This window comes from Schistocerca nitens, chromosome 2 (assembly GCF_023898315.1).
Source record: "Schistocerca nitens isolate TAMUIC-IGC-003100 chromosome 2, iqSchNite1.1, whole genome shotgun sequence".
NCBI classification, from domain to species: Eukaryota; Metazoa; Arthropoda; class Insecta; order Orthoptera; family Acrididae; genus Schistocerca; species Schistocerca nitens.
Genome location: NC_064615.1, coordinates 42268294 through 42290329, shown reverse-complemented (window position 1 = coordinate 42290329; position 22036 = coordinate 42268294). Strand labels below are relative to the sequence as shown.

General features: G+C 51.8%; 38 non-coding genes across 38 annotated transcripts; 25 read left to right on the top strand and 13 right to left on the bottom strand.

Annotated features, from left to right (window-relative positions):
- Window positions 1-361: 361 nt before the first annotated feature.
- On the top strand, window positions 362-434 carry Trnav-cac (transfer RNA valine (anticodon CAC)). The gene has a single exon. It is a non-coding gene; the product is annotated as a tRNA-Val (tRNA).
- A 158-nt stretch (window positions 435-592) lies between these two features.
- On the top strand, window positions 593-665 carry Trnav-aac (transfer RNA valine (anticodon AAC)). Its single transcript has one exon. It is a non-coding gene; the product is annotated as a tRNA-Val (tRNA).
- A 184-nt stretch (window positions 666-849) lies between these two features.
- Window positions 850-921, bottom strand: Trnap-agg (transfer RNA proline (anticodon AGG)). The gene has a single exon. It is a non-coding gene; the product is annotated as a tRNA-Pro (tRNA).
- Window positions 922-1409: 488 nt separating this feature from the next.
- Trnav-cac (transfer RNA valine (anticodon CAC)) lies at window positions 1410-1482 on the top strand. Its single transcript has one exon. It is a non-coding gene; the product is annotated as a tRNA-Val (tRNA).
- Window positions 1483-1640: 158 nt separating this feature from the next.
- On the top strand, window positions 1641-1713 carry Trnav-aac (transfer RNA valine (anticodon AAC)). The gene has a single exon. It is a non-coding gene; the product is annotated as a tRNA-Val (tRNA).
- A 184-nt stretch (window positions 1714-1897) lies between these two features.
- Window positions 1898-1969, bottom strand: Trnap-agg (transfer RNA proline (anticodon AGG)). Its single transcript has one exon. It is a non-coding gene; the product is annotated as a tRNA-Pro (tRNA).
- A 488-nt stretch (window positions 1970-2457) lies between these two features.
- Trnav-cac (transfer RNA valine (anticodon CAC)) lies at window positions 2458-2530 on the top strand. The gene has a single exon. It is a non-coding gene; the product is annotated as a tRNA-Val (tRNA).
- A 158-nt stretch (window positions 2531-2688) lies between these two features.
- On the top strand, window positions 2689-2761 carry Trnav-aac (transfer RNA valine (anticodon AAC)). The gene has a single exon. It is a non-coding gene; the product is annotated as a tRNA-Val (tRNA).
- Window positions 2762-2945: 184 nt separating this feature from the next.
- Window positions 2946-3017, bottom strand: Trnap-agg (transfer RNA proline (anticodon AGG)). The gene has a single exon. It is a non-coding gene; the product is annotated as a tRNA-Pro (tRNA).
- Window positions 3018-3505: 488 nt separating this feature from the next.
- Window positions 3506-3578, top strand: Trnav-cac (transfer RNA valine (anticodon CAC)). The gene has a single exon. It is a non-coding gene; the product is annotated as a tRNA-Val (tRNA).
- A 158-nt stretch (window positions 3579-3736) lies between these two features.
- On the top strand, window positions 3737-3809 carry Trnav-aac (transfer RNA valine (anticodon AAC)). Its single transcript has one exon. It is a non-coding gene; the product is annotated as a tRNA-Val (tRNA).
- Window positions 3810-3993: 184 nt separating this feature from the next.
- On the bottom strand, window positions 3994-4065 carry Trnap-agg (transfer RNA proline (anticodon AGG)). The gene has a single exon. It is a non-coding gene; the product is annotated as a tRNA-Pro (tRNA).
- A 488-nt stretch (window positions 4066-4553) lies between these two features.
- On the top strand, window positions 4554-4626 carry Trnav-cac (transfer RNA valine (anticodon CAC)). Its single transcript has one exon. It is a non-coding gene; the product is annotated as a tRNA-Val (tRNA).
- A 158-nt stretch (window positions 4627-4784) lies between these two features.
- Window positions 4785-4857, top strand: Trnav-aac (transfer RNA valine (anticodon AAC)). The gene has a single exon. It is a non-coding gene; the product is annotated as a tRNA-Val (tRNA).
- A 184-nt stretch (window positions 4858-5041) lies between these two features.
- Trnap-agg (transfer RNA proline (anticodon AGG)) lies at window positions 5042-5113 on the bottom strand. Its single transcript has one exon. It is a non-coding gene; the product is annotated as a tRNA-Pro (tRNA).
- A 488-nt stretch (window positions 5114-5601) lies between these two features.
- Window positions 5602-5674, top strand: Trnav-cac (transfer RNA valine (anticodon CAC)). Its single transcript has one exon. It is a non-coding gene; the product is annotated as a tRNA-Val (tRNA).
- A 158-nt stretch (window positions 5675-5832) lies between these two features.
- On the top strand, window positions 5833-5905 carry Trnav-aac (transfer RNA valine (anticodon AAC)). The gene has a single exon. It is a non-coding gene; the product is annotated as a tRNA-Val (tRNA).
- Window positions 5906-6089: 184 nt separating this feature from the next.
- On the bottom strand, window positions 6090-6161 carry Trnap-agg (transfer RNA proline (anticodon AGG)). The gene has a single exon. It is a non-coding gene; the product is annotated as a tRNA-Pro (tRNA).
- Window positions 6162-6649: 488 nt separating this feature from the next.
- On the top strand, window positions 6650-6722 carry Trnav-cac (transfer RNA valine (anticodon CAC)). Its single transcript has one exon. It is a non-coding gene; the product is annotated as a tRNA-Val (tRNA).
- Window positions 6723-6880: 158 nt separating this feature from the next.
- Trnav-aac (transfer RNA valine (anticodon AAC)) lies at window positions 6881-6953 on the top strand. Its single transcript has one exon. It is a non-coding gene; the product is annotated as a tRNA-Val (tRNA).
- A 184-nt stretch (window positions 6954-7137) lies between these two features.
- On the bottom strand, window positions 7138-7209 carry Trnap-agg (transfer RNA proline (anticodon AGG)). The gene has a single exon. It is a non-coding gene; the product is annotated as a tRNA-Pro (tRNA).
- A 488-nt stretch (window positions 7210-7697) lies between these two features.
- Window positions 7698-7770, top strand: Trnav-cac (transfer RNA valine (anticodon CAC)). Its single transcript has one exon. It is a non-coding gene; the product is annotated as a tRNA-Val (tRNA).
- Window positions 7771-7928: 158 nt separating this feature from the next.
- Trnav-aac (transfer RNA valine (anticodon AAC)) lies at window positions 7929-8001 on the top strand. Its single transcript has one exon. It is a non-coding gene; the product is annotated as a tRNA-Val (tRNA).
- Window positions 8002-8185: 184 nt separating this feature from the next.
- Window positions 8186-8257, bottom strand: Trnap-agg (transfer RNA proline (anticodon AGG)). The gene has a single exon. It is a non-coding gene; the product is annotated as a tRNA-Pro (tRNA).
- Window positions 8258-8745: 488 nt separating this feature from the next.
- Window positions 8746-8818, top strand: Trnav-cac (transfer RNA valine (anticodon CAC)). The gene has a single exon. It is a non-coding gene; the product is annotated as a tRNA-Val (tRNA).
- A 158-nt stretch (window positions 8819-8976) lies between these two features.
- Trnav-aac (transfer RNA valine (anticodon AAC)) lies at window positions 8977-9049 on the top strand. The gene has a single exon. It is a non-coding gene; the product is annotated as a tRNA-Val (tRNA).
- Window positions 9050-9233: 184 nt separating this feature from the next.
- On the bottom strand, window positions 9234-9305 carry Trnap-agg (transfer RNA proline (anticodon AGG)). The gene has a single exon. It is a non-coding gene; the product is annotated as a tRNA-Pro (tRNA).
- Window positions 9306-9793: 488 nt separating this feature from the next.
- Window positions 9794-9866, top strand: Trnav-cac (transfer RNA valine (anticodon CAC)). Its single transcript has one exon. It is a non-coding gene; the product is annotated as a tRNA-Val (tRNA).
- Window positions 9867-12422: 2556 nt separating this feature from the next.
- Window positions 12423-12494, bottom strand: Trnap-agg (transfer RNA proline (anticodon AGG)). The gene has a single exon. It is a non-coding gene; the product is annotated as a tRNA-Pro (tRNA).
- Window positions 12495-12982: 488 nt separating this feature from the next.
- Window positions 12983-13055, top strand: Trnav-cac (transfer RNA valine (anticodon CAC)). The gene has a single exon. It is a non-coding gene; the product is annotated as a tRNA-Val (tRNA).
- Window positions 13056-13213: 158 nt separating this feature from the next.
- Trnav-aac (transfer RNA valine (anticodon AAC)) lies at window positions 13214-13286 on the top strand. The gene has a single exon. It is a non-coding gene; the product is annotated as a tRNA-Val (tRNA).
- A 183-nt stretch (window positions 13287-13469) lies between these two features.
- On the bottom strand, window positions 13470-13541 carry Trnap-agg (transfer RNA proline (anticodon AGG)). Its single transcript has one exon. It is a non-coding gene; the product is annotated as a tRNA-Pro (tRNA).
- Window positions 13542-14029: 488 nt separating this feature from the next.
- Window positions 14030-14102, top strand: Trnav-cac (transfer RNA valine (anticodon CAC)). The gene has a single exon. It is a non-coding gene; the product is annotated as a tRNA-Val (tRNA).
- A 6205-nt stretch (window positions 14103-20307) lies between these two features.
- On the bottom strand, window positions 20308-20379 carry Trnap-agg (transfer RNA proline (anticodon AGG)). Its single transcript has one exon. It is a non-coding gene; the product is annotated as a tRNA-Pro (tRNA).
- A 488-nt stretch (window positions 20380-20867) lies between these two features.
- On the top strand, window positions 20868-20940 carry Trnav-cac (transfer RNA valine (anticodon CAC)). Its single transcript has one exon. It is a non-coding gene; the product is annotated as a tRNA-Val (tRNA).
- Window positions 20941-21462: 522 nt separating this feature from the next.
- On the top strand, window positions 21463-21535 carry Trnav-cac (transfer RNA valine (anticodon CAC)). The gene has a single exon. It is a non-coding gene; the product is annotated as a tRNA-Val (tRNA).
- Window positions 21536-21696: 161 nt separating this feature from the next.
- On the top strand, window positions 21697-21766 carry Trnav-aac (transfer RNA valine (anticodon AAC)). Its single transcript has one exon. It is a non-coding gene; the product is annotated as a tRNA-Val (tRNA).
- A 184-nt stretch (window positions 21767-21950) lies between these two features.
- Trnap-agg (transfer RNA proline (anticodon AGG)) lies at window positions 21951-22022 on the bottom strand. The gene has a single exon. It is a non-coding gene; the product is annotated as a tRNA-Pro (tRNA).
- Window positions 22023-22036: the final 14 nt, after the last annotated feature.

Sequence of the window (22036 nt, the reverse complement as noted above, 5' to 3'; positions counted from 1 at the left end):
CTGTTCTTCGACAGACTGTGTAGCGACACAATGGGTCATGGGCAGCACCCTTCTCGGAGGTGCCGTGGCCCGCGGTCGGCGGCCTTCCAGGGCTATTGGCATCTTCATGTAAAGCTCGCACTGCCTGCTGCTAAGGAGGTGATTGTTTTTGCTAATGTGACTTGCAATAACGACTGCGCGAAACGCCGCTATCTCGTTCGGGATGCTACGACAGACACCCTCTCGAGCACCCCGAAGACTTGTTGAGCCCTCGGCAGCGATGGGTTTCAGGCTGTCAAAAGAACTATGGTGTGTGCATGCGCGGGCGAAAGAAAGGCTGAGGCGCCTTCGAGTGTACAAGGATGGAGTGAGCGTGTCCGTCGTTTCCGTAGTGTAGCGGTTATCACATCTGCTTCACACGCAGAAGGTCCCCGGTTCGATCCCGGGCGGGAACAGCATTTTCCTGCCTATGTCGCATACTACTCCAGTGAGCCACGTCATGTGTGGATCTGCTGCATGTACCTTCTTCATGCAAGTGCCGCATTTATTGAATTTTTAAGTTACGATGGCAACCTTGTTACAAGTTCTCTGTGAAGCAAGCCTGAAAGCAGTAGTTTCCGTGGTGTAGCGGTTATCACGTCTGCCTAACACGCAGAAGGTCCCCGGTTCGATCCCGGGCGGAAACACTTTTTCATCACTTTAAACCGACAAGCATTTGCTACGATCTGTACCGAAACCTTGGTAATCACCTTCATACGTCGGACCAGAGGGTCAGTTCCTTAGAGCAAATATGAAATTAGCTTTACATTGACGGGCAGCTTTTTGCGCTGACTCAGCCACCGACGTGCGACCAGTTTGCACAAAACGCTAGGGCTCGTCCGGGATTTGAACCCGGGACCTCCTGCACCCTAAGCAGGAATCATACCCCTAGACCAACGAGCCCTGTGACAGCGCGAGCGCCAAATATTCCAGCAAACTGCGTCCCTCGAAGTCGTCCAGGGTGCTCTTTGAGTCTGGTGCGGCTGGCGGGATGGGGGAGGTGCTCTCTGCCGGCAGTGCTGTTCTTCGACAGACTGTGTAGCGACACAATGGGTCATGGGCAGCACCCTTCTCGGAGGTGCCGTGGCCCGCGGTCGGCGGCCTTCCAGGGCTATTGGCATCTTCATGTAAAGCTGCTGCTGGGCTCGCACTGCCTGCTGCTAAGGAGGTGATTGTTTTTGCTAATGTGACTTGCAATAACGACTGCGCGAAACGCCGCTATCTCGTTCGGGATGCTACGACAGACACCCTCTCGAGCACCCCGAAGACTTGTTGAGCCCTCGGCAGCGATGGGTTTCAGGCTGTCAAAAGAACTATGGTGTGTGCATGCGCGGGCGAAAGAAAGGCTGAGGCGCCTTCGAGTGTACAAGGATGGAGTGAGCGTGTCCGTCGTTTCCGTAGTGTAGCGGTTATCACATCTGCTTCACACGCAGAAGGTCCCCGGTTCGATCCCGGGCGGGAACAGCATTTTCCTGCCTATGTCGCATACTACTCCAGTGAGCCACGTCATGTGTGGATCTGCTGCATGTACCTTCTTCATGCAAGTGCCGCATTTATTGAATTTTTAAGTTACGATGGCAACCTTGTTACAAGTTCTCTGTGAAGCAAGCCTGAAAGCAGTAGCTTCCGTGGTGTAGCGGTTATCACGTCTGCCTAACACGCAGAAGGTCCCCGGTTCGATCCCGGGCGGAAACACTTTTTCATCACTTTAAACCGACAAGCATTTGCTACGATCTGTACCGAAACCTTGGTAATCACCTTCATACGTCGGACCAGAGGGTCAGTTCCTTAGAGCAAATATGAAATTAGCTTTACATTGACGGGCAGCTTTTTGCGCTGACTCAGCCACCGACGTGCGACCAGTTTGCACAAAACGCTAGGGCTCGTCCGGGATTTGAACCCGGGACCTCCTGCACCCTAAGCAGGAATCATACCCCTAGACCAACGAGCCCTGTGACAGCGCGAGCGCCAAATATTCCAGCAAACTGCGTCCCTCGAAGTCGTCCAGGGTGCTCTTTGAGTCTGGTGCGGCTGGCGGGATGGGGGAGGTGCTCTCTGCCGGCAGTGCTGTTCTTCGACAGACTGTGTAGCGACACAATGGGTCATGGGCAGCACCCTTCTCGGAGGTGCCGTGGCCCGCGGTCGGCGGCCTTCCAGGGCTATTGGCATCTTCATGTAAAGCTGCTGCTGGGCTCGCACTGCCTGCTGCTAAGGAGGTGATTGTTTTTGCTAATGTGACTTGCAATAACGACTGCGCGAAACGCCGCTATCTCGTTCGGAATGCTACGACAGACACCCTCTCGAGCACCCCGAAGACTTGTTGAGCCCTCGGCAGCGATGGGTTTCAGGCTGTCAAAAGAACTATGGTGTGTGCATGCGCGGGCGAAAGAAAGGCTGAGGCGCCTTCGAGTGTACAAGGATGGAGTGAGCGTGTCCGTCGTTTCCGTAGTGTAGCGGTTATCACATCTGCTTCACACGCAGAAGGTCCCCGGTTCGATCCCGGGCGGGAACAGCATTTTCCTGCCTATGTTGCATACTACTCCAGTGAGCCACGTCATGTGTGGATCTGCTGCATGTACCTTCTTCATGCAAGTGCCGCATTTATTGAATTTTTAAGTTACGATGGCAACCTTGTTACAAGTTCTCTGTGAAGCAAGCCTGAAAGCAGTAGTTTCCGTGGTGTAGCGGTTATCACGTCTGCCTAACACGCAGAAGGTCCCCGGTTCGATCCCGGGCGGAAACACTTTTTCATCACTTTAAACCGACAAGCATTTGCTACGATCTGTACCGAAACCTTGGTAATCACCTTCATACGTCGGACCAGAGGGTCAGTTCCTTAGAGCAAATATGAAATTAGCTTTACATTGACGGGCAGCTTTTTGCGCTGACTCAGCCACCGACGTGCGACCAGTTTGCACAAAACGCTAGGGCTCGTCCGGGATTTGAACCCGGGACCTCCTGCACCCTAAGCAGGAATCATACCCCTAGACCAACGAGCCCTGTGACAGCGCGAGCGCCAAATATTCCAGCAAACTGCGTCCCTCGAAGTCGTCCAGGGTGCTCTTTGAGTCTGGTGCGGCTGGCGGGATGGGGGAGGTGCTCTCTGCCGGCAGTGCTGTTCTTCGACAGACTGTGTAGCGACACAATGGGTCATGGGCAGCACCCTTCTCGGAGGTGCCGTGGCCCGCGGTCGGCGGCCTTCCAGGGCTATTGGCATCTTCATGTAAAGCTGCTGCTGGGCTCGCACTGCCTGCTGCTAAGGAGGTGATTGTTTTTGCTAATGTGACTTGCAATAACGACTGCGCGAAACGCCGCTATCTCGTTCGGGATGCTACGACAGACACCCTCTCGAGCACCCCGAAGACTTGTTGAGCCCTCGGCAGCGATGGGTTTCAGGCTGTCAAAAGAACTATGGTGTGTGCATGCGCGGGCGAAAGAAAGGCTGAGGCGCCTTCGAGTGTACAAGGATGGAGTGAGCGTGTCCGTCGTTTCCGTAGTGTAGCGGTTATCACATCTGCTTCACACGCAGAAGGTCCCCGGTTCGATCCCGGGCGGGAACAGCATTTTCCTGCCTATGTCGCATACTACTCCAGTGAGCCACGTCATGTGTGGATCTGCTGCATGTACCTTCTTCATGCAAGTGCCGCATTTATTGAATTTTTAAGTTACGATGGCAACCTTGTTACAAGTTCTCTGTGAAGCAAGCCTGAAAGCAGTAGTTTCCGTGGTGTAGCGGTTATCACGTCTGCCTAACACGCAGAAGGTCCCCGGTTCGATCCCGGGCGGAAACACTTTTTCATCACTTTAAACCGACAAGCATTTGCTACGATCTGTACCGAAACCTTGGTAATCACCTTCATACGTCGGACCAGAGGGTCAGTTCCTTAGAGCAAATATGAAATTAGCTTTACATTGACGGGCAGCTTTTTGCGCTGACTCAGCCACCGACGTGCGACCAGTTTGCACAAAACGCTAGGGCTCGTCCGGGATTTGAACCCGGGACCTCCTGCACCCTAAGCAGGAATCATACCCCTAGACCAACGAGCCCTGTGACAGCGCGAGCGCCAAATATTCCAGCAAACTGCGTCCCTCGAAGTCGTCCAGGGTGCTCTTTGAGTCTGGTGCGGCTGGCGGGATGGGGGAGGTGCTCTCTGCCGGCAGTGCTGTTCTTCGACAGACTGTGTAGCGACACAATGGGTCATGGGCAGCACCCTTCTCGGAGGTGCCGTGGCCCGCGGTCGGCGGCCTTCCAGGGCTATTGGCATCTTCATGTAAAGCTGCTGCTGGGCTCGCACTGCCTGCTGCTAAGGAGGTGATTGTTTTTGCTAATGTGACTTGCAATAACGACTGCGCGAAACGCCGCTATCTCGTTCGGGATGCTACGACAGACACCCTCTCGAGCACCCCGAAGACTTGTTGAGCCCTCGGCAGCGATGGGTTTCAGGCTGTCAAAAGAACTATGGTGTGTGCATGCGCGGGCGAAAGAAAGGCTGAGGCGCCTTCGAGTGTACAAGGATGGAGTGAGCGTGTCCGTCGTTTCCGTAGTGTAGCGGTTATCACATCTGCTTCACACGCAGAAGGTCCCCGGTTCGATCCCGGGCGGGAACAGCATTTTCCTGCCTATGTCGCATACTACTCCAGTGAGCCACGTCATGTGTGGATCTGCTGCATGTACCTTCTTCATGCAAGTGCCGCATTTATTGAATTTTTAAGTTACGATGGCAACCTTGTTACAAGTTCTCTGTGAAGCAAGCCTGAAAGCAGTAGTTTCCGTGGTGTAGCGGTTATCACGTCTGCCTAACACGCAGAAGGTCCCCGGTTCGATCCCGGGCGGAAACACTTTTTCATCACTTTAAACCGACAAGCATTTGCTACGATCTGTACCGAAACCTTGGTAATCACCTTCATACGTCGGACCAGAGGGTCAGTTCCTTAGAGCAAATATGAAATTAGCTTTACATTGACGGGCAGCTTTTTGCGCTGACTCAGCCACCGACGTGCGACCAGTTTGCACAAAACGCTAGGGCTCGTCCGGGATTTGAACCCGGGACCTCCTGCACCCTAAGCAGGAATCATACCCCTAGACCAACGAGCCCTGTGACAGCGCGAGCGCCAAATATTCCAGCAAACTGCGTCCCTCGAAGTCGTCCAGGGTGCTCTTTGAGTCTGGTGCGGCTGGCGGGATGGGGGAGGTGCTCTCTGCCGGCAGTGCTGTTCTTCGACAGACTGTGTAGCGACACAATGGGTCATGGGCAGCACCGTTCTCGGAGGTGCCGTGGCCCGCGGTCGGCGGCCTTCCAGGGCTATTGGCATCTTCATGTAAAGCTGCTGCTGGGCTCGCACTGCCTGCTGCTAAGGAGGTGATTGTTTTTGCTAATGTGACTTGCAATAACGACTGCGCGAAACGCCGCTATCTCGTTCGGAATGCTACGACAGACACCCTCTCGAGCACCCCGAAGACTTGTTGAGCCCTCGGCAGCGATGGGTTTCAGGCTGTCAAAAGAACTATGGTGTGTGCATGCGCGGGCGAAAGAAAGGCTGAGGCGCCTTCGAGTGTACAAGGATGGAGTGAGCGTGTCCGTCGTTTCCGTAGTGTAGCGGTTATCACATCTGCTTCACACGCAGAAGGTCCCCGGTTCGATCCCGGGCGGGAACAGCATTTTCCTGCCTATGTCGCATACTACTCCAGTGAGCCACGTCATGTGTGGATCTGCTGCATGTACCTTCTTCATGCAAGTGCCGCATTTATTGAATTTTTAAGTTACGATGGCAACCTTGTTACAAGTTCTCTGTGAAGCAAGCCTGAAAGCAGTAGTTTCCGTGGTGTAGCGGTTATCACGTCTGCCTAACACGCAGAAGGTCCCCGGTTCGATCCCGGGCGGAAACACTTTTTCATCACTTTAAACCGACAAGCATTTGCTACGATCTGTACCGAAACCTTGGTAATCACCTTCATACGTCGGACCAGAGGGTCAGTTCCTTAGAGCGAATATGAAATTAGCTTTACATTGACGGGCAGCTTTTTGCGCTGACTCAGCCACCGACGTGCGACCAGTTTGCACAAAACGCTAGGGCTCGTCCGGGATTTGAACCCGGGACCTCCTGCACCCTAAGCAGGAATCATACCCCTAGACCAACGAGCCCTGTGACAGCGCGAGCGCCAAATATTCCAGCAAACTGCGTCCCTCGAAGTCGTCCAGGGTGCTCTTTGAGTCTGGTGCGGCTGGCGGGATGGGGGAGGTGCTCTCTGCCGGCAGTGCTGTTCTTCGACAGACTGTGTAGCGACACAATGGGTCATGGGCAGCACCGTTCTCGGAGGTGCCGTGGCCCGCGGTCGGCGGCCTTCCAGGGCTATTGGCATCTTCATGTAAAGCTGCTGCTGGGCTCGCACTGCCTGCTGCTAAGGAGGTGATTGTTTTTGCTAATGTGACTTGCAATAACGACTGCGCGAAACGCCGCTATCTCGTTCGGGATGCTACGACAGACACCCTCTCGAGCACCCCGAAGACTTGTTGAGCCCTCGGCAGCGATGGGTTTCAGGCTGTCAAAAGAACTATGGTGTGTGCATGCGCGGGCGAAAGAAAGGCTGAGGCGCCTTCGAGTGTACAAGGATGGAGTGAGCGTGTCCGTCGTTTCCGTAGTGTAGCGGTTATCACATCTGCTTCACACGCAGAAGGTCCCCGGTTCGATCCCGGGCGGGAACAGCATTTTCCTGCCTATGTCGCATACTACTCCAGTGAGCCACGTCATGTGTGGATCTGCTGCATGTACCTTCTTCATGCAAGTGCCGCATTTATTGAATTTTTAAGTTACGATGGCAACCTTGTTACAAGTTCTCTGTGAAGCAAGCCTGAAAGCAGTAGCTTCCGTGGTGTAGCGGTTATCACGTCTGCCTAACACGCAGAAGGTCCCCGGTTCGATCCCGGGCGGAAACACTTTTTCATCACTTTAAACCGACAAGCATTTGCTACGATCTGTACCGAAACCTTGGTAATCACCTTCATACGTCGGACCAGAGGGTCAGTTCCTTAGAGCAAATATGAAATTAGCTTTACATTGACGGGCAGCTTTTTGCGCTGACTCAGCCACCGACGTGCGACCAGTTTGCACAAAACGCTAGGGCTCGTCCGGGATTTGAACCCGGGACCTCCTGCACCCTAAGCAGGAATCATACCCCTAGACCAACGAGCCCTGTGACAGCGCGAGCGCCAAATATTCCAGCAAACTGCGTCCCTCGAAGTCGTCCAGGGTGCTCTTTGAGTCTGGTGCGGCTGGCGGGATGGGGGAGGTGCTCTCTGCCGGCAGTGCTGTTCTTCGACAGACTGTGTAGCGACACAATGGGTCATGGGCAGCACCCTTCTCGGAGGTGCCGTGGCCCGCGGTCGGCGGCCTTCCAGGGCTATTGGCATCTTCATGTAAAGCTGCTGCTGGGCTCGCACTGCCTGCTGCTAAGGAGGTGATTGTTTTTGCTAATGTGACTTGCAATAACGACTGCGCGAAACGCCGCTATCTCGTTCGGGATGCTACGACAGACACCCTCTCGAGCACCCCGAAGACTTGTTGAGCCCTCGGCAGCGATGGGTTTCAGGCTGTCAAAAGAACTATGGTGTGTGCATGCGCGGGCGAAAGAAAGGCTGAGGCGCCTTCGAGTGTACAAGGATGGAGTGAGCGTGTCCGTCGTTTCCGTAGTGTAGCGGTTATCACATCTGCTTCACACGCAGAAGGTCCCCGGTTCGATCCCGGGCGGGAACAGCATTTTCCTGCCTATGTCGCATACTACTCCAGTGAGCCACGTCATGTGTGGATCTGCTGCATGTACCTTCTTCATGCAAGTGCCGCATTTATTGAATTTTTAAGTTACGATGGCAACCTTGTTACAAGTTCTCTGTGAAGCAAGCCTGAAAGCAGTAGCTTCCGTGGTGTAGCGGTTATCACGTCTGCCTAACACGCAGAAGGTCCCCGGTTCGATCCCGGGCGGAAACACTTTTTCATCACTTTAAACCGACAAGCATTTGCTACGATCTGTACCGAAACCTTGGTAATCACCTTCATACGTCGGACCAGAGGGTCAGTTCCTTAGAGCAAATATGAAATTAGCTTTACATTGACGGGCAGCTTTTTGCGCTGACTCAGCCACCGACGTGCGACCAGTTTGCACAAAACGCTAGGGCTCGTCCGGGATTTGAACCCGGGACCTCCTGCACCCTAAGCAGGAATCATACCCCTAGACCAACGAGCCCTGTGACAGCGCGAGCGCCAAATATTCCAGCAAACTGCGTCCCTCGAAGTCGTCCAGGGTGCTCTTTGAGTCTGGTGCGGCTGGCGGGATGGGGGAGGTGCTCTCTGCCGGCAGTGCTGTTCTTCGACAGACTGTGTAGCGACACAATGGGTCATGGGCAGCACCCTTCTCGGAGGTGCCGTGGCCCGCGGTCGGCGGCCTTCCAGGGCTATTGGCATCTTCATGTAAAGCTGCTGCTGGGCTCGCACTGCCTGCTGCTAAGGAGGTGATTGTTTTTGCTAATGTGACTTGCAATAACGACTGCGCGAAACGCCGCTATCTCGTTCGGGATGCTACGACAGACACCCTCTCGAGCACCCCGAAGACTTGTTGAGCCCTCGGCAGCGATGGGTTTCAGGCTGTCAAAAGAACTATGGTGTGTGCATGCGCGGGCGAAAGAAAGGCTGAGGCGCCTTCGAGTGTACAAGGATGGAGTGAGCGTGTCCGTCGTTTCCGTAGTGTAGCGGTTATCACATCTGCTTCACACGCAGAAGGTCCCCGGTTCGATCCCGGGCGGGAACAGCATTTTCCTGCCTATGTCGCATACTACTCCAGTGAGCCACGTCATGTGTGGATCTGCTGCATGTACCTTCTTCATGCAAGTGCCGCATTTATTGAATTTTTAAGTTACGATGGCAACCTTGTTACAAGTTCTCTGTGAAGCAAGCCTGAAAGCAGTAGTTTCCGTGGTGTAGCGGTTATCACGTCTGCCTAACACGCAGAAGGTCCCCGGTTCGATCCCGGGCGGAAACACTTTTTCATCACTTTAAACCGACAAGCATTTGCTACGATCTGTACCGAAACCTTGGTAATCACCTTCATACGTCGGACCAGAGGGTCAGTTCCTTAGAGCAAATATGAAATTAGCTTTACATTGACGGGCAGCTTTTTGCGCTGACTCAGCCACCGACGTGCGACCAGTTTGCACAAAACGCTAGGGCTCGTCCGGGATTTGAACCCGGGACCTCCTGCACCCTAAGCAGGAATCATACCCCTAGACCAACGAGCCCTGTGACAGCGCGAGCGCCAAATATTCCAGCAAACTGCGTCCCTCGAAGTCGTCCAGGGTGCTCTTTGAGTCTGGTGCGGCTGGCGGGATGGGGGAGGTGCTCTCTGCCGGCAGTGCTGTTCTTCGACAGACTGTGTAGCGACACAATGGGTCATGGGCAGCACCCTTCTCGGAGGTGCCGTGGCCCGCGGTCGGCGGCCTTCCAGGGCTATTGGCATCTTCATGTAAAGCTGCTGCTGGGCTCGCACTGCCTGCTGCTAAGGAGGTGATTGTTTTTGCTAATGTGACTTGCAATAACGACTGCGCGAAACGCCGCTATCTCGTTCGGGATGCTACGACAGACACCCTCTCGAGCACCCCGAAGACTTGTTGAGCCCTCGGCAGCGATGGGTTTCAGGCTGTCAAAAGAACTATGGTGTGTGCATGCGCGGGCGAAAGAAAGGCTGAGGCGCCTTCGAGTGTACAAGGATGGAGTGAGCGTGTCCGTCGTTTCCGTAGTGTAGCGGTTATCACATCTGCTTCACACGCAGAAGGTCCCCGGTTCGATCCCGGGCGGGAACAGCATTTTCCTGCCTATGTCGCATACTACTCCAGTGAGCCACGTCATGTGTGGATCTACTGCATGTACCTTCTTCATGCAAGTGCCGCATTTATTGAATTTTTAAGTTACGATGGCAACCTTGTTACAAGTTCTCTGTGAAGCAAGCCTGAAAGCAGTAGTTTCCGTGGTGTAGCGGTTATCACGTCTGCCTAACACGATTGCCAATACACAAACCACGAAGCGGATCCAGGATCAGTGACTATCGGCCTTTGACCTTACTCAACAGTGACTTGAAGATTTTCACCCGGCTTCTGGCGGCACGCCTAAAGCGATCAGTACGATGTGTTGTGTCGCAGGACCAGGCATCGTTAGGTGGTGACCATAATATTCGCTCTGCATTGTGCCGATATAGAGATATGATCGCGCTAGCCACAGCTCGCCAACTGCCAGGAGTTTTGGCCTCACTCGACTTTAGCCAGGCCTTTGACAGAGTCGACCACACATTTTTGATGGAGGTACTGCGACACATGGGATATCCGGACGTCATAGTTAATGTACTGATGCGTCTCCTACGCGGCGTGACGTCCAAGGTGTTATATAATGGCCGTCTTACGCCGCCGATACAGATCCAGCGATCGGTGCGACAAGGCTGCCCTCTTTCGGCGATATTGTACGCCCTCGTCTTGGAACCACTCCTCTGCGGCCTTCGACAACGCCTGACTGGAATATCCCTTGGTGGACACACTTTTTGCTGCACTGCCTATGCGGATGATCTGGTACTCCTTCTTCGCAATAATGACGAAGTTCGTGCAGCACTGGCGTGGGTGGCGACCTACGGCGCGGCATCGGGGAGCCATCTCAATCTCCACAAATCACACGCCCTGTCTATAGGCAGAGGCCTACCCGACGAGAGTGTCGCACCGCTACGAATCAGTGACACAATCCGCTGTCTTGGCATTGATTTCACATCTGACATGAAGCGTTCAACAGCCCTTAACTACAGGCGTTTATTGAATCAGATGAGAGCAGGAATAAGTGACCACCGTCTGCGACATCTAGACCTCCTGCAACGGACACGATATGCTAACGTCTATTTGGCGTCACGTATCCCCCATTTTGCACAGATACTCCCCGTACCACCTACCCTGGCTCACCGCATGTTGGCGGTTTTGGGATCCTTTGTTAATACGGGCATGTTATTTAAGATTCGTTACGAGTCCCTAACCCTCCCGAGGAGCAGAGGGGGTTTAGGCCTTTGTCATGTTCAGAACAGAGCGAAGGCCCTGTTCGTCAGCTGTCACCTGCAACTGTGGCGACGAAGTCCGACGTGCCTCACAAGTCTCTTACTGGAAGCCTTACGACCAATCTCACTCGCACCCCCTGTGATGATATCGGACATCCCAGCACCTTTCTTCTACATTCGCCAGTTCTTCCTTGAATTAAGCTACATCCGCACCGCACTACTACCCACACGCTTGATGATGACGAGGGCGGTATATGCTGCCATGCAAATGAACAGGACGCCGAATGTGATTGAAAGCAAACATCCCAACACAAAGTGGCGCGCTGTGTGGCAGGCAGTGAATGCCACCACCCTTGATACTGACGTGCAATCTGCATGGTACGTAACTGTTAATGGGAAACAGTTGTGCCAGTCCCGCCTACATCACATCCACCTCGCTGATTCACCCTTGTGTGAAACATGCCAAGTGATTGACACGGATGAACATCGTTTCGAATGCGGGTCGGCAAAGGACGTTTGGTATTTGGTGCGTCAGATATTGGCTTTTCTCACACGCACGACTGCCGACAGGATAACTACCCGATCACTTCTTTTCCCCGATCAGATTTATTTCCCAAGAGCAAAAACGAACTCTGTGACGTGGATCAGCGGCCACGCTGTTCACTACCTCTTCGGTAATGGCGAAAAGACGGTACCCGATTTTTGGTGTTACCTCAACGAACGACATTGTGCGATCGTCAAGAACCCTAAATATAGGCAATATTTTTCTAATTTTCTTTGGAGCGCATTCCATAATCCACCTCGCAGCTGGATTATCAATGACATGAGAAGATCACCATAGCACCTCTTCCCAGTTCCTTTTTTTTTTTTTTTTTTTTTTTTTAATGAGATTGAACAAACAACGGAAACAACACAGCAACGAGAAGACAGTCATCGAAAAATTCGCAGCGGGCTATAGTATGGAGCATCCTTTGTCGTAACGGGACGACTTCCTATTATTCTGTTTATGTAGCCGAAGAAGAACGGCCTTCCTTTTATCCATTTGTATAAAAATATAATAAAATAAAAATAAAAAAAGCAGGAAAACAAAACAAAAAAAAAAAAAAAAAAACACGCAGAAGGTCCCCGGTTCGATCCCGGGCGGAAACACTTTTTCATCACTTTAAACCGACAAGCATTTGCTACGATCTGTACCGAAACCTTGGTAATCACCTTCATACGTCGGACCAGAGGGTCAGTTCCTTAGAGCAAATATGAAATTAGCTTTACATTGACGGGCAGCTTTTTGCGCTGACTCAGCCACCGACGTGCGACCAGTTTGCACAAAACGCTAGGGCTCGTCCGGGATTCGAACCCGGGACCTCCTGCACCCTAAGCAGGAATCATACCCCTAGACCAACGAGCCCTGTGACAGCGCGAGCGCCAAATATTCCAGCAAACTGCGTCCCTCGAAGTCGTCCAGGGTGCTCTTTGAGTCTGGTGCGGCTGGCGGGATGGGGGAGGTGCTCTCTGCCGGCAGTGCTGTTCTTCGACAGACTGTGTAGCGACACAATGGGTCATGGGCAGCACCCTTCTCGGAGGTGCCGTGGCCCGCGGTCGGCGGCCTTCCAGGGCTATTGGCATCTTCATGTAAAGCTGCTGCTGGGCTCGCACTGCCTGCTGCTAAGGAGGTGATTGTTTTTGCTAATGTGACTTGCAATAACGACTGCGCGAAACGCCGCTATCTCGTTCGGGATGCTACGACAGACACCCTCTCGAGCACCCCGAAGACTTGTTGAGCCCTCGGCAGCGATGGGTTTCAGGCTGTCAAAAGAACTATGGTGTGTGCATGCGCGGGCGAAAGAAAGGCTGAGGCGCCTTCGAGTGTACAAGGATGGAGTGAGCGTGTCCGTCGTTTCCGTAGTGTAGCGGTTATCACATCTGCTTCACACGCAGAAGGTCCCCGGTTCGATCCCGGGCGGGAACAGCATTTTCCTGCCTATGTCGCACACTACTCCAGTGAGCCACGTCATGTGTGGATCTGCTGCATGTACCTTCTTCATGCAAGTGCCGCATTTATTGAATTTTTAAGTTACGATGGCAACCTTGTTACAAGTTCTCTGTGAAGCAAGCCTGAAAGCAGTAGTTTCCGTGGTGTAGCGGTTATCACGTCTGCCTAACACGCAGAAGGTCCCCGGTTCGATCCCGGGCGGAAACACTTTTTCATCACTTTAAACCGACAAGCATTTGCTACGATCTGTACCGAAACCTTGGTAATCACCTTCATACGTCGGACCAGAGGGCAGTTCCTTAGAGCAAATATGAAATTAGCTTTACATTGACGGGCAGCTTTTTGCGCTGACTCAGCCACCGACGTGCGACCAGTTTGCACAAAACGCTAGGGCTCGTCCGGGATTTGAACCCGGGACCTCCTGCACCCTAAGCAGGAATCATACCCCTAGACCAACGAGCCCTGTGACAGCGCGAGCGCCAAATATTCCAGCAAACTGCGTCCCTCGAAGTCGTCCAGGGTGCTCTTTGAGTCTGGTGCGGCTGGCGGGATGGGGGAGGTGCTCTCTGCCGGCAGTGCTGTTCTTCGACAGACTGTGTAGCGACACAATGGGTCATGGGCAGCACCCTTCTCGGAGGTGCCGTGGCCCGCGGTCGGCGGCCTTCCAGGGCTATTGGCATCTTCATGTAAAGCTGCTGCTGGGCTCGCACTGCCTGCTGCTAAGGAGGTGATTGTTTTTGCTAATGTGACTTGCAATAACGACTGCGCGAAACGCCGCTATCTCGTTCGGGATGCTACGACAGACACCCTCTCGAGCACCCCGAAGACTTGTTGAGCCCTCGGCAGCGATGGGTTTCAGGCTGTCAAAAGAACTATGGTGTGTGCATGCGCGGGCGAAAGAAAGGCTGAGGCGCCTTCGAGTGTACAAGGATGGAGTGAGCGTGTCCGTCGTTTCCGTAGTGTAGCGGTTATCACATCTGCTTCACACGCAGAAGGTCCCCGGTTCGATCCCGGGCGGGAACAGCATTTTCCTGCCTATGTCGCATACTACTCCAGTGAGCCACGTCATGTGTGGATCTGCTGCATGTACCTTCTTCATGCAAGTGCCGCATTTATTGAATTTTTAAGTTACGATGGCAACCTTGTTACAAGTTCTCTGTGAAGCAAGCCTGAAAGCAGTAGTTTCCGTGGTGCCATTACCGCTTGAGACGCGGCAGCGTGCGGACGTTCGGAGCGCTCAGTGTCACTTGCTTTGTTTACGTTGTATTGTGCTTTCTGTTTCACGTGATTGCGCGTGGTTGTGTGTTCGTGTCGTTGTTTTAAGTGTTTGTTGTATGCAGTTAGCCCATTTGGGTTAATTTGCACAATGGTTCCCACGATTCCAAGGAAAAATACCCTGCAGTTCGAGTTTGACAAGGCTACACGATCAGTTCAGCCAAGTTCACTGGAAGTTCATGAATGGATCGTCGATACAATCGGCATTACCACTGATCAAGTTCACACTGCCTACTACGACCTGGATTTGTACTGCTTTTTCGTGAAGCTCCTGAATCCCCTCTTACTGGAACGACTTTTGCAGAAACATGGCGGCGGCGTCGAGTTCCGGCATCGCGATGGCACTGTGAGTACTGTCCAAGTTACTAACGCGGATGTCGAGATCTCTAACGTGCGTATTTACAACCTGCCCCCTGAAGTAGACAACTGTTTCCTAAAAGACGTGCTCACGAAATATGGCGAAGTGCGTAACATTAGACTTGAAAAGTGGTCCAGGCACCATAAGTTGCAATGTTTTTCTGGCATCAGATCGGTTGAGATGCAAGTTAAAGTCAACATCCCATCCCATGTATTTGTTTGTGGGTATAAGGTGCAGGTTACATATTCTGGGCAAGCTTCTACGTGTTTTAACTGCAATGAAAGTGGTCATTTACGGCAAAATTGCCCTAAAAGAATGACCGTCTTAAAGCCTACTTTACAACAACGTAAGAGGCTCACTTTAGCTGATCTAGTGACGGGCACCCAATTACCAAGTAATGAGCCGTCCCTTTCCACTGATACTGTGACTGTACATGAAAAACCTTTTGAAGACGAGTTCCCTGCTATTCCTCTTGCGAAGGGCGGGGATCAGAACCCTCTCACCCGTCCGGTCACTGCGGTGGCGTCCAAGAGACGTCGGACGTGCGACAGTAGTAGTTCAGATGAAGGCGTCTCAGTACCGGTAACACCTGCCACACCTGATATCAAACAACCTGCAGGCGACATTGAGCTTTCGCAAGACGCTATACCAGAATCACGTGTTGATGTTAATACTTCTTCGCCTGATGACGGTATTGCTACGCCCCAGGTTGGTTCTTGTTTACCGTCCACGTCTGTCGAGTCGGCTCCCCAACAAACCGATGGTGAACCTCAGCATGTTGCCCACAGTGACGTCGACGGTGTGTGCGCCGGTCCCCCACTCGTATCACAGCCAAGCGACACTGACAACAAACACACTGACGAGTGTGTCACCACGGAGCGAGATCTCAGCCTTGCTTGTCAACAACCTGACCGGGAGAGTGTTTCCAAACAATCCCAACGTGTGGATAAACAAGAACTTAGCGCGTCTCCGGATGGACTATCCGGTGAGTCGCACATGCAGGTTGCTGCAGCAGGGCACCCTGCACAGGAGACTTGTGTCGATTCTCCGATGCCGCTTTCTGCGGAAAAAGTCGCCAGCGTCGGGAGGAACAAAAAGAAATTCCAACCGAACTTGAATGTACCGCGCAGCAAACACAAACTGCAAGCCCTCTCAGATGCGAACGATGGTGATGGCCACTCTCCACCAGCTGGTTCACGAATGGATTGGTTTGCCGGTGACGATGATCACGTTAATTTAAAGTAGCTCCGTAAATTCCATGGCACAAGCGTACAAGTTCCTGAGTGTTAATGTTAACAGGATCACGTCTGAATTGAAACTTGCAGTCTTTAGGCAGTTCGTATATGAGTCTGCCGCTGATATACTTCTATTGCAGGAATTCCTTGTTCCTGATCTGGTCATTCCCGGTTTCCACTGTATTACCAATGTTGCCTTCGGACTTAGCACTGGTACCGCCATTCTCGTGCGTGAAGGCATCCCCGTCTCGGACGTTGAAACACTGGAGTCGGGGCGTGGCATATCCTGCAAAATATTCGGCGTCACGCTCGTGAACCTATACGCGCCCTCAGGGAGTGGCCACAGGTTCGCAAGGACCGAGTTCTTTAAAGACGAACTAATTTACCTGCTTCGTAAAAATCCGACTGCCCTAATATTAGGTGGGGATTTTAACTGTGTCGTACATCAAAAAGATCAGCGGCCGCATTTTAACTATTGTAAGGAGCTTCATGATCTGGTCTTACGAATGAATCTAAAGGATACGTGGGAACTCCTTCACCCTACCCTTGTGAAATTTACATACTTCACTTCCACCTCGAGTAGCCGCCTCGACAGGATATATGTGTCTTCTCAGCTCGGGGAACACGTTGTTGACTCGGAGGTCATTCCCGTCCCATGTAGCGATCACTGCGCCTACGCCGCCGTTATACAACTGGACAGACAACCCACCAAACGATTCAGAAGTCACTGGATGTTCAATATTTCCCACCTTCAGGACGCCGATCTCGAGGTACTTGTCACACGGACTTGGACTTTTTGTCTTCGCTCTGTCAATAGATACCGTACGAAAGTAGAGTGGTGGACGTCCTTTGCTAAACCAAAGTTGCGTCGGGCTTTGATTTCGTACTGTAATACGCAATCAAGGGATGCAAAGAGGACCACCGAATTTTACTATTCAATTTTAAGGGAGCTCTACGACAAATCTGGCGTCAATAATATTTACACGGCTCAAATAAAGCAAATCAAGGCTAAGATGCTCAGTATCAAACGTAAACAACTAGAAGGATTAAAAATCAAGTCGAAAGTCAACTCTTTTGTTCAATCTGAGACAACTTCCATGTATCATCTAATTAAGCATCAGACGAACCGTAGACGCTTATTTATAGACGAACTGGCAACTGATAACGGGGAACTTCTCACTCGGCAACCTGACATAGTCACGGCAATCCAGGGGTATTATCACGGCCTGTACTCGGACTGCCCCACCAATGATGGCTTGACTGCTACTGTACTCCAGTTGATGGACACGTCCGTTACTGAGGAAGATAATCGTGACTTTCTGGCTGCGTTTAGTGTCGAGGAGACTTTAGAACTTATTGTTAAGTCGCCAGCTAACAAAGCCCCAGGACTGGACGGCCTTCCCAAGGAGTTTTATCTTCGGTATTGGGATGTAATTGGTGTTACTTTTACAGAAATTTTAAATGAAATCATTGCTGGGGCGCCTGTTCCTGCTGCGATGAAGGAGGGTAAAATTGTCCTTGTTCCCAAACGCAACGGATGTAAGCGATTTGATAATCTGCGCCCGCTCACCCTGCTCAATTTTGACTACAAAACTATAGCCAGAGCTGTTAACACCCGAATGTCTCCGCTCATTCACAAAGTTGTCCGGCGGCACCAGGCGTGCGTGCCAGGACGGAATGCCATGTCTGCGATGTCTGAAATTCGGGACCTCATCTCCATTGCCTCAGTCACCAACCTGAAGTGTGCGCTGCTTTTTCTAGACTTTCATAAAGCCTTTGATCATGTGAACCACCGATACCTTTTTCACATCATGGACAAAATAGGACTCGAGGAAGGGGTGATACAAGTCCTTCGCACTTTGACATCTGGCATATCAGCGAGGATACAAGTCAATGGACAGCTGACGCCACCGATATCCATTCAGCGGGGTGTCCCCCAGGGCAGTCCACTCTCTATGTCACTTTTTGTGCTGTCCCTGGAACCCTTCCTTCGGTCTCTTTATCACCAGTTGTCAGGAGTGTCAATCTCCGGTCACACATTCATAGTCCGTGCGTACGCTGACGATGTTGCCGTACTGTTACGCACTGAGGACGAGGTGGTCCGTATTAAAGGGGCGATCGACCAATATAGTGAAGTGTCTGGAGCACAACTCAGTGACCGGAAATGTAAAGTGCTCGATATCAGGGGTTTCGAGAACTTAACTATACCGTGGGCGCATGTTGTGGAATCTCACAAGCTACTAGGAATCACCTTGAATAGGTGCCCTCTCAAAATGGCGGCCTCCAATTGGAAGTCAGTGACGCATCTGATACAGGGTACCATTGTCGAATGTCGCTGGCGTGCTGTGAACATTATAGAAAAAATTCGGCTTCTCAATACCTACGTCTTCTCCAAGGCGTATTATGTTGCACAGTTCTTTCCCATTCCCAAGCTTCAGGCCAGAAAGATCATGCAGGTTGCCAATCGATTCATCTGGAAGGGCAACATATTTAAATTGTCCTCCGATACGCTGGCCAAGTCGAGAACTACTGGTGGGCTTGAGTTAGTTAACATTGCCGGGAAAGCAATGGCCTTGTACGTCAAGCGGACCACGACTATACTGCATGACAGCCATTGCACTGTTACTCAAAAGTTGTTCCTCACAGTGCGTCCAGCGAGTATGCGACCTCCTGTTGACGTCGGCAGAATCCATTACAAACTGAAACACATCAGAGAATTTTTCCTTCAGTGTAGTTATGCAGATGTGGATGTTCTACGGCGACGACCACTGTCAACTCGGGACTTGCAACGTGAGTGGGAAAAGTCGGCGACCCCAAATACCATAGAACGGAAGTATCCAACTACCGAATGGACAACGGTGTGGGCCAACATCAGCTTGAAAGTACACTCTTCGGATGTTGCTTCAACCTGGTTCAGGGTGGTAAATAACACAATTGCCACTAATGAAAAGCTACATGCAATTGGGTTAAGTGACACAAATCTCTGCCTCTGTTGTGGACTCGTCGATTCTCTGATTCATCGGTTTACCTGCGGTGGTCATGCACTGAATTGGCGATGGGTCAAGAAGAGGATCGCGGTTCTCTCAAGGAGCGCGGAAGACAATCTGCAGCTGGATATCCTACTGCGTCCGGACAAAAAGTTTTACCCTGCCACGAAAAACAATACAGTAATGTGGATCCTAGGGCACTATGTCAACTATATCATAAATGTTCGTGGAGAGGACGATTTTATTAGTTTTCTGACCTACATGGCGCTGGCATACTGGAAAATTCAATGTGTCACTGACAGTAAAAAATTATTCGGAAACATGATGGACATCACGTTCGAAAAACATGGCATAGGCTGACCGCATTGGATGATGGATGCACATCAAGGGGATATGTATTCTTCTTCTTTTTTTTTTTCATTTATACTTTCTGTTACGCCTGGTCAATGTATTTCTTTTCATTAGTCTCCTTTTACTTGTTTGCTTATTCTTGACACTCACGCACCTCTAATGGAAGAGGAACAGAATTCGCCATGGATCGCAACACACAAATGACACACGACAAAGAAGAAATGTTCATTTACAAACGTGTTAGCACTATATACCTCGGAGCAGAGGCTTAACACCTATACCAGAATAACATGCGAATCAAGGAAACACAATCAGTGTCTGCTTGAAGGAGTGATTCAGGGATGAGTGGAGGGAGCCATCGCAGGCAGGCCTCGGGATTCGACCCCTGCCCGCTTTGTCTCCCCCCGCACGGAACTGACCACTCTCTAAATATTGAAAAAAAAAAAAATAGCTCAGTTGGGAGAGCGTTAGACTGAAGATCTAAAGGTCCCTGGTTCGATCCCGGGTTTCGGCACGTATTCATTTTGATGCGACGCTCATGGAATTGCTCTGCGTTTGCGATATTGCAACTACCGCTGACAACAAAAATGACTCTCTCCTGTAGCTGTTCTGGTTGTCTAGTGCATGCCATAAGAGGAACTCACTAGACAACTAACTCCCTTAGAAGCAAAAGAATCAAAAAAGTCCTACCGACTGCGTTCCTTTTTCTGTGTCAGGTGGTGAAGAACGTAAAAAAAAAAAAAAAAAAAAAAAAAAAAAAAAAAAAAAAAAGTGGTGTAGCGGTTATCACGTCTGCCTAACACGCAGAAGGTCCCCGGTTCGATCCCGGGCGGAAACACTTTTTCATCACTTTAAACCGACAAGCATTTGCTACGATCTGTACCGAAACCTTGGTAATCACCTTCATACGTCGGACCAGAGGGTCAGTTCCTTAGAGCAAATATGAAATTAGCTTTACATTGACGGGCAGCTTTTTGCGCTGACTCAGCCACCGACGTGCGACCAGTTTGCACAAAACGCTAGGGCTCGTCCGGGATTTGAACCCGGGACCTGCTGCACCCTAAGCAGGAATCATACCCCTAGACCAACGAGCCCTGTGACAGCGCGAGCGCCAAATATTCCAGCAAACTGCGTCCCTCGAAGTCGTCCAGGGTGCTCTTTGAGTCTGGTGCGGCTGGCGGGATGGGGGAGGTGCTCTCTGCCGGCAGTGCTGTTCTTCGACAGACTGTGTAGCGACACAATGGGTCATGGGCAGCACCGTTCTCGGAGGTGCCGTGGCCCGCGGTCGGCGGCCTTCCAGGGCTATTGGCATCTTCATGTAAAGCTGCTGCTGGGCTCGCACTGCCTGCTGCTAAGGAGGTGATTGTTTTTGCTAATGTGACTTGCAATAACGACTGCGCGAAACGCCGCTATCTCGTTCGGGATGCTACGACAGACACCCTCTCGAGCACCCCGAAGACTTGTTGAGCCCTCGGCAGCGATGGGTTTCAGGCTGTCAAAAGAACTATGGTGTGTGCATGCGCGGGCGAAAGAAAGGCTGAGGCGCCTTCGAGTGTACAAGGATGGAGTGAGCGTGTCCGTCGTTTCCGTAGTGTAGCGGTTATCACGTCTGCTTCACACGCAGAAGGTCCCCGGTTCGATCCCGGGCGGGAACAGCATTTTCCTGCCTATGTCGCACACTACTCCAGTGAGCCACGTCATGTGTGGATCTGCTGCATGTACCTTCTTCATGCAAGTGCCGCATTTATTGAATTTTTAAGTTACGATGGCAACCTATGGGGGGGAGGTGCTCTCTGCCGGCAGTGCTGTTCTTCGACAGACTGTGTAGCGACACAATGGGTCATGGGCAGCACCCTTCTCGGAGGTGCCGTGGCCCGCGGTCGGCGGCCTTCCAGCGCTATTGGCATCTTCATGTAAAGCTGCTGCTGGGCTCGCACTGCCTGCTGCTAAGGAGGTGATTGTTTTTGCTAATGTGACTTGCAATAACGACTGCGCGAAACGCCGCTATCTCGTTCGGGATGCTACGACAGACACCCTCTCGAGCACCCCGAAGACTTGTTGAGCCCTCGGCAGCGATGGGTTTCAGGCTGTCAAAAGAACTATGGTGTGTGCATGCGCGGGCGAAAGAAAGGCTGAGGCGCCTTCGAGTGTACAAGGATGGAGTGAGCGTGTCCGTCGTTTCCGTAGTGTAGCGGTTATCACATCTGCTTCACACGCAGAAGGTCCCCGGTTCGATCCCGGGCGGGAACAGCATTTTCCTGCCTATGTCGCATACTACTCCAGTGAGCCACGTCATGTGTGGATCTGCTGCATGTACCTTCTTCATGCAAGTGCCGCATTTATTGAATTTTTAAGTTACGATGGCAACCTTGTTACAAGTTCTCTGTGAAGGAAGCCTGAAAGCAGTAGTTTCCGTGGTGTAGCGGTTATCACGTCTGCCTAACACGCAGAAGGTCCCCGGTTCGATCCCGGGCAGAAAAACTTTTTCATCACTTTAAACCGACAAGCATTTGCTACGATCTGTACCGAAACCTTGGTAATCACCTTCATACGTCGGACCAGAGGGTCAGTTCCTTAGAGCAAATATGAAATTAGCTTTACATTGACGGGCAGCTTTTTGCGCTGACTCAGCCACCGACGTGCGACCAGTTTGCACAAAACGCTAGGGCTCGTCCGGGATTTGAACCCGGGACCTCCTGCACCCTAAGCAGGAATCATACCCCTAGACCAACGAGCCCTGTGACAGCGCGA